A 13,902-nucleotide genomic window follows, 5' to 3' on the forward strand; every position below is an offset into this window, starting at 1 on the left:
TATTTCGTGATATCTTTCCGGTATTACTAGGTTGTATCGCTTTTAACAGTGAAACGATTGACCGCGGAACTTAATTGAACTGATTTTGGGCTGTGACCTTATAAATGTGAAAGTGAGACAATTGAACTCCAAGAAATAACATTCTTCTTAATTTGACATGATTGCCTGAACTCAGCGATTACACTGAGCACTGTGGTAGCGCTTCATTTGAAAACTTAGATAAATAAGTCATTCTTTACCGTGGGACCAATCCTAGTCGTTATCGCGCGCTGAAGAAATAGCGACAGTTTCAAAAACTGCATTACATTGACTTTCTAACGGTGTCCGTCCGTTTGAGTTACAATGGTTGGGTCACATATTCGTACCAACATGTATTTAGCGATATTTTTCTGATATTACTAGATTGCTTCGCTTTTAACAATGAAACGGTTGACTGTGGGACTTAATTGAACTAACTTTGGACTGCGACCTGATAAATGTGATAAATAAGACAATTGGACTATAAGAAATAACATTCTTCTTAATTAGACTTGTTTGCCTGAACTCAGCGATTACACTGGGCGCTGTGGTAGCGCTTTATTTAAAACTTTAGATTAATAAGTCTTTTTTTACTGTGGGACCAATCCTAGCCGTTATTGCGCGCTGAAGAAATACAGACAGTTTCAAAAAGTACATTTCATTGACTTTCTAACAGTATCAACCCGCTGGAGTTACAACGGTTGAGTCACATTTTCTTACCAAAATGTATTTCGTGATATCTTTTCGGTATTACTAGGTTGTATCGCTTTTAACAGTGAAACGATTGACCGCGGAACTTAATTGAACTGATTTTGGGCTGTGACCTTATAAATGTGAAAGTGAGACAATTGAACTCCAAGAAATAACATTCTTCTTAATTTGACATGATTGCCTGAACTCAGCGATTACACTGAGCACTGTGGTAGCGCTTCATTTGAAAACTTAGATAAATAAGTCATTCTTTACCGTGGGACCAATCCTAGCCGTTATCGCGCGCTGAAGAAATAGCGACAGTTTCAAAAACTGCATTACATTGACTTTCTAACGGTGTCCGTCCGTTTGAGTTACAATGGTTGGGTCACATATTCGTACCAACATGTATTTAGCGATATTTTTCTGATATTACTAGATTGCTTCGCTTTTAACAATGAAACGATTGACTGTGGGACTTAATTGAACTAACTTTGGACTGCGACCTGATAAATGTGATAAATAAGACAATTGGACTATAAGAAATAACATTCTTCTTAATTAGACTTGTTTGCCTGAACTCAGCGATTACACTGGGCGCTGTGGTAGCGCTTTATTTAAAACTTTAGATTAATAAGTCTTTTTTTACTGTGGGACCAATCCTAGCCGTTATTGCGCGCTGAAGAAATACAGACAGTTTCAAAAAGTACATTTCATTGACTTTCTAACAGTATCAACCCGCTGGAGTTACAACGGTTGAGTCACATTTTCTTCCCAAAATGTATTTCGTGATATCTTTCCGGTATTACTAGGTTGTATCGCTTTAACAGTGAAACGATTGACCGCGGAACTTAATTGAACTGATTTTGGGCTGTGACCTTATAAATGTGAAAGTGAGACAATTGAACTCCAAGAAATAACATTCTTCTTAATTTGACATGATTGCCTGAACTCAGCGATTACACTGAGCACTGTGGTAGCGCTTCATTTGAAAACTTAGATAAATAAGTCATTCTTTACCGTGGGACCAATCCTAGCCGTTATCGCGCGCTGAAGAAATAGCAACAGTTTCAAAAACTGCATTACATTGACTTTCTAACGGTGTCAGTCCGTTTGAGTTACAATGGTTGGGTCACATATTCGTACCAACATGTATTTAGCGATATTTTTCTGATATTACTAGATTGCTTCGCTTTTAACAATGAAACGATTGACTGTTGGACTTAATTGAACTAACTTTGGACTGTGACCTGATAAATGTGATAAATAAGACAATTGGACTATAAGAAATAACATTCTTCTTAATTAGACTTGTTTGCCTGAACTCATCGATTACAATGGGCGCTGTGGTAGCGCTTTATTTAAAACTTTAGATTAATAAGTCTTTTTTTACTGTGGGACCAATCCTAGCCGTTATTGCGCGCTGAAGAAATACAGACAGTTTCAAAAAGTACATTTCATTGATTTTCTAACAGTATCAACCCGCTGGAGTTACAGCGGTTGAGTCACATATTCTTACCAAAATGTATTTCGTGATATCTTTCCGGTATTACTAGGTTGTATCGCTTTTAACAGTGAAACGATTGACCGCGGAACTTAATTGAACTGATTTTGGGCTGTGACCTTATAAATGTGAAAGTGAGACAATTGAACTCCAAGAAATAACATTCTTCTTAATTTGACATGATTGCCGGAACTCAGCGATTACACTGGGCACTGTGGTAGCGCTTCATTTAAAAACTTAGATAAATAAGTCATTCTTTACCGTGGGACCAATCCTAGCCGTTATCGCGCGATGAAGAAATAGCGACAGTTTCAAAAACTGCATTACATTGACTTTCTAACGGTGTCAGTCCGTTTGAGTTACAATGGTTGGGTCACATATTCGTACCAACATGTATTTAGCGATATTTTTCAGATATTACTAGATTGCTTCGTTTTTAACAATGAAACGATTGACTGTGGGACTTAATTGAACTAACTTTGGACTGCGACCTGATAAAATTGATAAATAAGACAATTGGACTCCAAGAAATAACATTCTTCTTAATTAGACTTGTTTGCCTGAACTCAGCGATTACACTGGGCGCTGTGGCAGCGCTTTATTTAAAACTTTAGATTAATAAGTCTTTTTTTACTGTGGCACCAATCCTAGCCGTTATTGCGCGCTGAAGAAATACAGACAGTTTCAAAAAGTACATTTCATTGACTTTCTAACAGTATCAACCCGTTTGAGTTACAACGGTTGAGTCACATATTCTTACCAAAATGTATTTTGTGATATCTTTCCGGTATTACCAGGTTGTATCGCTTTCAACAGTGAAACGATTGACCGTGGAACTTAATTGAACTGATTTTGGGCAATGACCTTATAAATGTGAAAGTGAGACAATTGAACTCCAAGAAATAACATTCTCCTTTATTTGACATGATTGCCGGAACTCAGCGATTACACTGGGCAATGTGGTAGCGCTTCATTTAAAAACTTAGATAAATAAGTCATTCTTTACCGTGGGACCAATCCTAGCCGTTATCGCGCGCTGAAGAAATAGCGACAGTTTCAAAAACTGCATTACATTGACTTTCTAACGGTGTCCGTCCGTTTGAGTTACAATGGTTGGGTCACATATTCGTACCAACATGTATTTAGCGATATTTTTCTGATATTACTAGATTGCTTCGCTTTTAACAATGAAACGATTGACTGTTGGACTTAATTGAACTAACTTTGGACTGTGACCTGATAAATGTGATAAATAAGACAATTGGACTATAAGAAATAACATTCTTCTTAATTAGACTTGTTTGACTGAACTCATCGATTACAATGGGCGCTGTGGTAGCGCTTTATTTAAAACTTTAGATTAATAAGTCTTTTTTTACTGTGGGACCAATCCTAGCCGTTATTGCGCGCTGAAGAAATACAGACAGTTTCAAAAAGTACATTTCATTGATTTTCTAACAGTATCAACCCGCTGGAGTTACAGCGGTTGAGTCACATATTCTTACCAAAATGTATTTCGTGATATCTTTCCGGTATTACTAGGTTGTATCGCTTTTAACAGTGAAACGATTGACCGCGGAACTTAATTGAACTGATTTTGGGCTGTGACCTTATAAATGTGAAAGTGAGACAATTGAACTCCAAGAAATAACATTCTTCTTAATTTGACATGATTGCCGGAACTCAGCGATTACACTGGGCACTGTGGTAGCGCTTCATTTAAAAACTTAGATAAATAAGTCATTCTTTACCGTGGGACCAATCCTAGCCGTTATCGCGCGCTGAAGAAATAGCGACAGTTTCAAAAACTGCATTACATTGACTTTCTAACGGTGTCAGTCCGTTTGAGTTACAATGGTTGGGTCACATATTCGTACCAACATGTATTTAGCGATATTTTTCAGATATTACTAGATTGCTTCGTTTTTAACAATGAAACGATTGACTGTGGGACTTAATTGAACTAACTTTGGACTGCGACCTGATAAAATTGATAAATAAGACAATTGGACTCCAAGAAATAACATTCTTCTTAATTAGACTTGTTTGCCTGAACTCAGCGATTACACTGGGCGCTGTGGCAGCGCTTTATTTAAAACTTTAGATTAATAAGTCTTTTTTTACTGTGGGACCAATCCTAGCCGTTATTGCGCGCTGAAGAAATACAGACAGTTTCAAAAAGTACATTTCATTGACTTTCTAACAGTATCAACCCGTTTGAGTTACAACGGTTGAGTCACATATTCTTACCAAAATGTATTTTGTGATATCTTTCCGGTATTACCAGGTTGTATCGCTTTCAACAGTGAAACGATTGACCGTGGAACTTAATTGAACTGATTTTGGGCTGTGACCTTATAAATGTGAAAGTGAGACAATTGAACTCCGAGAAATAACATTTTTCTTAATTTGACATGATTGCCTGAACTTAGCGATTACACTGGGCACTGTGGTAGCGCTTAATTTAAAAACTTAGATAAATAAGTCATTCTTTACCGTGGGACCAATCCTAGCCGTTATCGCGCGCTGAAGAAATAGCGACAGTTTCAAAAACTGCATTACATTGACTTTCTAACGGTGTCCGTCCGTTTGAGTTACAATGGTTGGGTCACATATTCGTACCAACATGTATTTAGCGATATTTTTCTGATATTACTAGATTGCTTCGCTTTTAACAATGTAACGATTGACTGTGGGACTTAATTGAACTAACTTTGGACTGCGACCTGATAAATGTGATAAATAAGACAATTGGACTATAAGAAATAACATTCTTCTTAATTAGACTTGTTTGCCTGAACTCAGCGATTACACTGGGCGCTGTGGTAGCGCTTTATTTAAAACTTTAGATTAATAAGTCTTTTTTTACTGTGGGACCAATCCTAGCCGTTATTGCGCGCTGAAGAAATACAGACAGTTTCAAAAAGTACATTTCATTGACTTTCTAACAGTATCAACCCGCTGGAGTTACAACGGTTAAGTCACATTTTCTTACCAAAATGTATTTCGTGATATCTTTCCGGTATTACTATGTTGTATCGCTTTTAACAGTGAAACGATTAACCGCGGAACTTAATTGAACTGATTTTGGGCTGTGACTTTATAAATGTGAAAGTGAGACAATTGAACTCCAAGAAATAACATTCTTCTTAATTTGACATGATTGCCTGAACTCAGCGATTACACTGAGCACTGTGGTAGCGCTTCATTTGAAAACTTAGATAAATAAGTCATTCTTTACCGTGGGACCAATCCTAGCCGTTATTGCGCGCTGAAGAAATAGCGACAGTTTCAAAAACTGCATTACATTGACTTTCTAACGGTGTCAGTCCGTTTGAGTTACAATGGTTGGGTCACATATTCGTACCAACATGTATTTAGCGATATTTTTCTGATATTACTAGATTGCTTCGCTTTTAACAATGAAACGATTGACTGTTGGACTTAATTGAACTAACTTTGGACTGTGACCTGATAAATGTGATAAATAAGACAATTGGACTATAAGAAATAACATTCTTCTTAATTAGACTTGTTTGCCTGAACTCAGCGATTACACTGGGCGCTGTGGTAGCGCTTTATTTAAAACTTTAGATTAATAAGTCTTTTTTTACTGTGGGACCAATCCTAGCCGTTATTGCGCGCTGAAGAAATACAGACAGTTTCAAAATGTACATTTCATTGACTTTCTAACAGTATCAACCCGCTGGAGTTACAACGGTTGAGTCACATTTTCTTACCAAAATGTATTTCGTGATATCTTTCCGGTATTACTAGGTTGTATCGCTTTCAACAGTGAAACGATTGACCGTGGAACTTAATTGAACTGATTTTGGGCTGTGACCTTATAAATGTGAAAGTGAGACAATTGAACTCCAAGAAATAACATTTTTCTTAATTTGACATGATTGCCTGAACTCAGCGATTACACTGGGCACTGTGGTAGCGCTTCATTTAAAAACTTAGATAAATAAGTCATTCTTTACCGTGGGACCAATCCTAGCCGTTATCGCGCGCTGAAGAAATAGCGACAGTTTCAAAAACTGCATTACATTGACTTTCTAACGGTGTCAGTCCGTTTGAGTTACAATGGTTGGGTCACATATTCGTACCAACATGTATTTAGCGATATTTTTCTGATATTACTAGATTGCTTCGCTTTTAACAATGAAACGATTGACTGTGGGACTTAATTGAACTAACTTTGGACTGTGACCTGATAAATGAGATAAATGAGACAATTGGACTCCAAGAAATAACATTCTTCTTAATTTGACATGATTGCCGGACCTCAACGATTACACGGGGCGCTGTGGTAGCGCTTTATTTAAAACTTTAGATTAATAAGTCTTTTTTTACTGTGGGACCAATCCTAGCCGTTATTGCGCGCTGAAGAAATACAGACAGTTTCAAAAAGTACATTTCATTGACTTTCTAACAATATCAACCCGTTTGAGTTACAACGGTTGAGTCACATATTCTTACCAAAATGTATTTCGTGATATCTTTCCGGTATTACTAGGTTGTATCGCTTTCAACAGTGAAACGATTGACCATGGAACTTAATTGAACTGATTTTGGGCTGTGGCCTTATAAATGTGAAAGTGAGACAATTGAACTCCAAGAAATAACATTCTTCTTAATTTGACATGATTGCCGGAACTCAGCGATTACACTGGGCACTGTGGTAGCGCTTCATTTAAAAACTTAGATAAATAAGTCATTCTTTACCGTGGGACCAATCCTAGCCGTTATCGCGCGCTGAAGAAATAGCGACAGTTTCAAAAACTGCATTACATTGACTTTCTAACGGTGTCAGTCCGTTTGAGTTACAATGGTTGGGTCACATATTCGTACCAACATGTATTTAGCGATATTTTTCTGATATTACTAGATTGCTTCGCTTTTAACAATGAAACGATTGACTGTGGGACTTAATTGAACTAACTTTGGACTGCGACCTGATAAATGTGATAATTAGACAATTGGACCTTAAGAAATAACATTCTTCTTAATTAGACTTGTTTGCCTTAACTCAGCGATTACACTGGGCGCTGTGGTAGCGCTTTATTTAAAAATTTAGATTAATAAGTCTTTTTTTACTGTGGGACCAATCCTAGCCGTTATCGTGCGCTGAAGAAATAGCCACAGTTTCAAAAACTGCATTACATTGACTTTCTAACGGTGTCAGTCCGTTTGAGTTACAATGGTTGGGTCACATATTCGTACCAACATGTATTTAGCGATATTTTTCAGATATTACTAGATTGCTTCGCTTTTAACAATGAAACGATTGAGTGTGGGACTTAATTGAACTAACTTTGGACTGCGACCTGATAAATGTGATAAATAAGACAATTGGACTCCAAGAAATAACATTCTTCTTAATTAGACTTGTTTGCCTGAACTCAGCGATTACACTGGGCGCTGTGGTAGCGCTTTATTTAAAACTTTAGATTAATAAGTCTTTTTTTACTGTGGGACCAATCCTAGCCGTTATTGCGCGCTGAAGAAATACAGACAGTTTCAAAAAGTACATTTCATTGACTTTCTAACAGTATCAACCCGTTTGAGTTACAACGGTTGAGTCACATATTCTTACCAAAATGTATTTCGTGATATCTTTCCGGTATTACTAGGTTGTATCGCTTTTAACAGTGAAACGATTGACTGTGGGACTTAATTGAACTAACTTTGGACTGCGACCTGATAAATGTGATAAATAAGACAATTGGACTATAAGAAATAACATTCTTCTTAATTAGACTTGTTTGCCTGAACTCAGCGATTACACTGGGCGCTGTGGTAGCGCTTTATTTAAAACTTTAGATTAATAAGTCTTTTTTTACTGTGGGACCAATCCTAGCCGTGATTGCGCGCTGAAGAAATACAGACAGTTTCAAAAAGTACATTTCATTGACTTTCTAACAGTATCAACCCGCTGGAGTTATAACGGTTGAGTCACATTTTCTTCCCAAAATGTATTTCGTGATATCTTTCCGGTATTACTAGGTTGTATCGCTTTTAACAGTGAAACGATTGACCGCGGAACTTAATTGAACTGATTTTGGGCTGTGACCTTATAAATGTGAAAGTGAGACAATTGAACTCCAAGAAATAACATTCTTCTTAATTTGACATGATTGCCTGAACTCAGCGATTACACTGAGCACTGTGGTAGCGCTTCATTTGAAAACTTAGATAAATAAGTCATTCTTTACCGTGGGACCAATCCTAGTCGTTATCGCGCGCTGAAGAAATAGCGACAGTTTCAAAAAGTACATTTCATTGACTTTCTAACAGTATCAACCCGTTTGAGTTACAACGGTTGAGTCACATATTCTTACCAAAATGTATTTCGTGATATCTTTCCGGTATTACTAGGTTGTATCGCTTTCAACAGTGAAACGATTGACCGTGGAACTTAATTGAACTGATTTTGGGCAATGACCTTATAAATGTGAAAGTGAGACAATTGAACTCCAAGAAATAACATTCTCCTTTATTTGACATGATTGCCGGAACTCAGCGATTACACTGGGCAATGTGGTAGCGCTTCATTTAAAAACTTAGATAAATAAGTCATTCTTTACCGTGGGACCAATCCTAGCCGTTATCGCGCGCTGAAGAAATAGCGACAGTTTCAAAAACTGCATTACATTGACTTTCTAACGGTGTCCGTCCGTTTGAGTTACAATGGTTGGGTCACATATTCGTACCAACATGTATTTAGCGATATTTTTCTGATATTACTAGATTGCTTCGCTTTTAACAATGAAACGATTGACTGTGGGACTTAATTGAACTAACTTTGGACTGCGACCTGATAAATGTGATAAATAAGACAATTGGACTATAAGAAATAACATTCTTCTTAATTAGACTTGTTTGCCTGAACTCAGCGATTACACTGGGCGCTGTGGTAGCGCTTTATTTAAAACTTTAGATTAATAAGTCTTTTTTTACTGTGGGACCAATCCTAGCCGTGATTGCGCGCTGAAGAAATACAGACAGTTTCAAAAAGTACATTTCATTGACTTTCTAACAGTATCAACCCGCTGGAGTTATAACGGTTGAGTCACATTTTCTTCCCAAAATGTATTTCGTGATATCTTTCCGGTATTACTAGGTTGTATCGCTTTTAACAGTGAAACGATTGGCCGCGGAACTTAATTGAACTGATTTTGGGCTGTGACCTTATAAATGTGAAAGTGAGACAATTGAACTCCAAGAAATAACATTCTTCTTAATTTGACATGATTGCCTGAACTCAGCGATTACACTGAGCACTGTGGTAGCGCTTCATTTGAAAACTTAGATAAATAAGTCATTCTTTACCGTGGGACCAATCCTAGTCGTTATCGCGCGCTGAAGAAATAGCGACAGTTTCAAAAACTGCATTACATTGACTTTCTAACGGTGTCCGTCCGTTTGAGTTACAATGGTTGGGTCACATATTCGTACCAACATGTATTTAGCGATATTTTTCTGATATTACTAGATTGCTTCGCTTTTAACAATGAAACGGTTGACTGTGGGACTTAATTGAACTAACTTTGGACTGCGACCTGATAAATGTGATAAATAAGACAATTGGACTATAAGAAATAACATTCTTCTTAATTAGACTTGTTTGCCTGAACTCAGCGATTACACTGGGCGCTGTGGTAGCGCTTTATTTAAAACTTTAGATTAATAAGTCTTTTTTTACTGTGGGACCAATCCTAGCCGTTATTGCGCGCTGAAGAAATACAGACAGTTTCAAAAAGTACATTTCATTGACTTTCTAACAGTATCAACCCGCTGGAGTTACAACGGTTGAGTCACATTTTCTTACCAAAATGTATTTCGTGATATCTTTTCGGTATTACTAGGTTGTATCGCTTTTAACAGTGAAACGATTGACCGCGGAACTTAATTGAACTGATTTTGGGCTGTGACCTTATAAATGTGAAAGTGAGACAATTGAACTCCAAGAAATAACATTCTTCTTAATTTGACATGATTGCCTGAACTCAGCGATTACACTGAGCACTGTGGTAGCGCTTCATTTGAAAACTTAGATAAATAAGTCATTCTTTACCGTGGGACCAATCCTAGCCGTTATCGCGCGCTGAAGAAATAGCGACAGTTTCAAAAACTGCATTACATTGACTTTCTAACGGTGTCCGTCCGTTTGAGTTACAATGGTTGGGTCACATATTCGTACCAACATGTATTTAGCGATATTTTTCTGATATTACTAGATTGCTTCGCTTTTAACAATGAAACGATTGACTGTGGGACTTAATTGAACTAACTTTGGACTGCGACCTGATAAATGTGATAAATAAGACAATTGGACTATAAGAAATAACATTCTTCTTAATTAGACTTGTTTGCCTGAACTCAGCGATTACACTGGGCGCTGTGGTAGCGCTTTATTTAAAACTTTAGATTAATAAGTCTTTTTTTACTGTGGGACCAATCCTAGCCGTTATTGCGCGCTGAAGAAATACAGACAGTTTCAAAAAGTACATTTCATTGACTTTCTAACAGTATCAACCCGCTGGAGTTACAACGGTTGAGTCACATTTTCTTACCAAAATGTATTTCGTGATATCTTTCCGGTATTACTAGGTTGTATCGCTTTAACAGTGAAACGATTGACCGCGGAACTTAATTGAACTGATTTTGGGCTGTGACCTTATAAATGTGAAAGTGAGACAATTGAACTCCAAGAAATAACATTCTTCTTAATTTGACATGATTGCCTGAACTCAGCGATTACACTGAGCACTGTGGTAGCGCTTCATTTGAAAACTTAGATAAATAAGTCATTCTTTACCGTGGGACCAATCCTAGCCGTTATCGCGCGCTGAAGAAATAGCAACAGTTTCAAAAACTGCATTACATTGACTTTCTAACGGTGTCAGTCCGTTTGAGTTACAATGGTTGGGTCACATATTCGTACCAACATGTATTTAGCGATATTTTTCTGATATTACTAGATTGCTTCGCTTTTAACAATGAAACGATTGACTGTTGGACTTAATTGAACTAACTTTGGACTGTGACCTGATAAATGTGATAAATAAGACAATTGGACTATAAGAAATAACATTCTTCTTAATTAGACTTGTTTGCCTGAACTCATCGATTACAATGGGCGCTGTGGTAGCGCTTTATTTAAAACTTTAGATTAATAAGTCTTTTTTTACTGTGGGACCAATCCTAGCCGTTATTGCGCGCTGAAGAAATACAGACAGTTTCAAAAAGTACATTTCATTGATTTTCTAACAGTATCAACCCGCTGGAGTTACAGCGGTTGAGTCACATATTCTTACCAAAATGTATTTCGTGATATCTTTCCGGTATTACTAGGTTGTATCGCTTTTAACAGTGAAACGATTGACCGCGGAACTTAATTGAACTGATTTTGGGCTGTGACCTTATAAATGTGAAAGTGAGACAATTGAACTCCAAGAAATAACATTCTTCTTAATTTGACATGATTGCCGGAACTCAGCGATTACACTGGGCACTGTGGTAGCGCTTCATTTAAAAACTTAGATAAATAAGTCATTCTTTACCGTGGGACCAATCCTAGCCGTTATCGCGCGATGAAGAAATAGCGACAGTTTCAAAAACTGCATTACATTGACTTTCTAACGGTGTCAGTCCGTTTGAGTTACAATGGTTGGGTCACATATTCGTACCAACATGTATTTAGCGATATTTTTCAGATATTACTAGATTGCTTCGTTTTTAACAATGAAACGATTGACTGTGGGACTTAATTGAACTAACTTTGGACTGCGACCTGATAAAATTGATAAATAAGACAATTGGACTCCAAGAAATAACATTCTTCTTAATTAGACTTGTTTGCCTGAACTCAGCGATTACACTGGGCGCTGTGGCAGCGCTTTATTTAAAACTTTAGATTAATAAGTCTTTTTTTACTGTGGCACCAATCCTAGCCGTTATTGCGCGCTGAAGAAATACAGACAGTTTCAAAAAGTACATTTCATTGACTTTCTAACAGTATCAACCCGTTTGAGTTACAACGGTTGAGTCACATATTCTTACCAAAATGTATTTTGTGATATCTTTCCGGTATTACCAGGTTGTATCGCTTTCAACAGTGAAACGATTGACCGTGGAACTTAATTGAACTGATTTTGGGCAATGACCTTATAAATGTGAAAGTGAGACAATTGAACTCCAAGAAATAACATTCTCCTTTATTTGACATGATTGCCGGAACTCAGCGATTACACTGGGCAATGTGGTAGCGCTTCATTTAAAAACTTAGATAAATAAGTCATTCTTTACCGTGGGACCAATCCTAGCCGTTATCGCGCGCTGAAGAAATAGCGACAGTTTCAAAAACTGCATTACATTGACTTTCTAACGGTGTCCGTCCGTTTGAGTTACAATGGTTGGGTCACATATTCGTACCAACATGTATTTAGCGATATTTTTCTGATATTACTAGATTGCTTCGCTTTTAACAATGAAACGATTGACTGTTGGACTTAATTGAACTAACTTTGGACTGTGACCTGATAAATGTGATAAATAAGACAATTGGACTATAAGAAATAACATTCTTCTTAATTAGACTTGTTTGCCTGAACTCATCGATTACAATGGGCGCTGTGGTAGCGCTTTATTTAAAACTTTAGATTAATAAGTCTTTTTTTACTGTGGGACCAATCCTAGCCGTTATTGCGCGCTGAAGAAATACAGACAGTTTCAAAAAGTACATTTCATTGATTTTCTAACAGTATCAACCCGCTGGAGTTACAGCGGTTGAGTCACATATTCTTACCAAAATGTATTTCGTGATATCTTTCCGGTATTACTAGGTTGTATCGCTTTTAACAGTGAAACGATTGACCGCGGAACTTAATTGAACTGATTTTGGGCTGTGACCTTATAAATGTGAAAGTGAGACAATTGAACTCCAAGAAATAACATTCTTCTTAATTTGACATGATTGCCGGAACTCAGCGATTACACTGGGCACTGTGGTAGCGCTTCATTTAAAAACTTAGATAAATAAGTCATTCTTTACCGTGGGACCAATCCTAGCCGTTATCGCGCGCTGAAGAAATAGCGACAGTTTCAAAAACTGCATTACATTGACTTTCTAACGGTGTCAGTCCGTTTGAGTTACAATGGTTGGGTCACATATTCGTACCAACATGTATTTAGCGATATTTTTCAGATATTACTAGATTGCTTCGTTTTTAACAATGAAACGATTGACTGTGGGACTTAATTGAACTAACTTTGGACTGCGACCTGATAAAATTGATAAATAAGACAATTGGACTCCAAGAAATAACATTCTTCTTAATTAGACTTGTTTGCCTGAACTCAGCGATTACACTGGGCGCTGTGGCAGCGCTTTATTTAAAACTTTAGATTAATAAGTCTTTTTTTACTGTGGGACCAATCCTAGCCGTTATTGCGCGCTGAAGAAATACAGACAGTTTCAAAAAGTACATTTCATTGACTTTCTAACAGTATCAACCCGTTTGAGTTACAACGGTTGAGTCACATATTCTTACCAAAATGTATTTTGTGATATCTTTCCGGTATTACCAGGTTGTATCGCTTTCAACAGTGAAACGATTGACCGTGGAACTTAATTGAACTGATTTTGGGCTGTGACCTTATAAATGTGAAAGTGAGACAAT

Source organism: Hydractinia symbiolongicarpus, chromosome 6, assembly GCF_029227915.1.
Source record: "Hydractinia symbiolongicarpus strain clone_291-10 chromosome 6, HSymV2.1, whole genome shotgun sequence".
Lineage (NCBI taxonomy): Eukaryota > Metazoa > Cnidaria > Hydrozoa > Anthoathecata > Hydractiniidae > Hydractinia > Hydractinia symbiolongicarpus.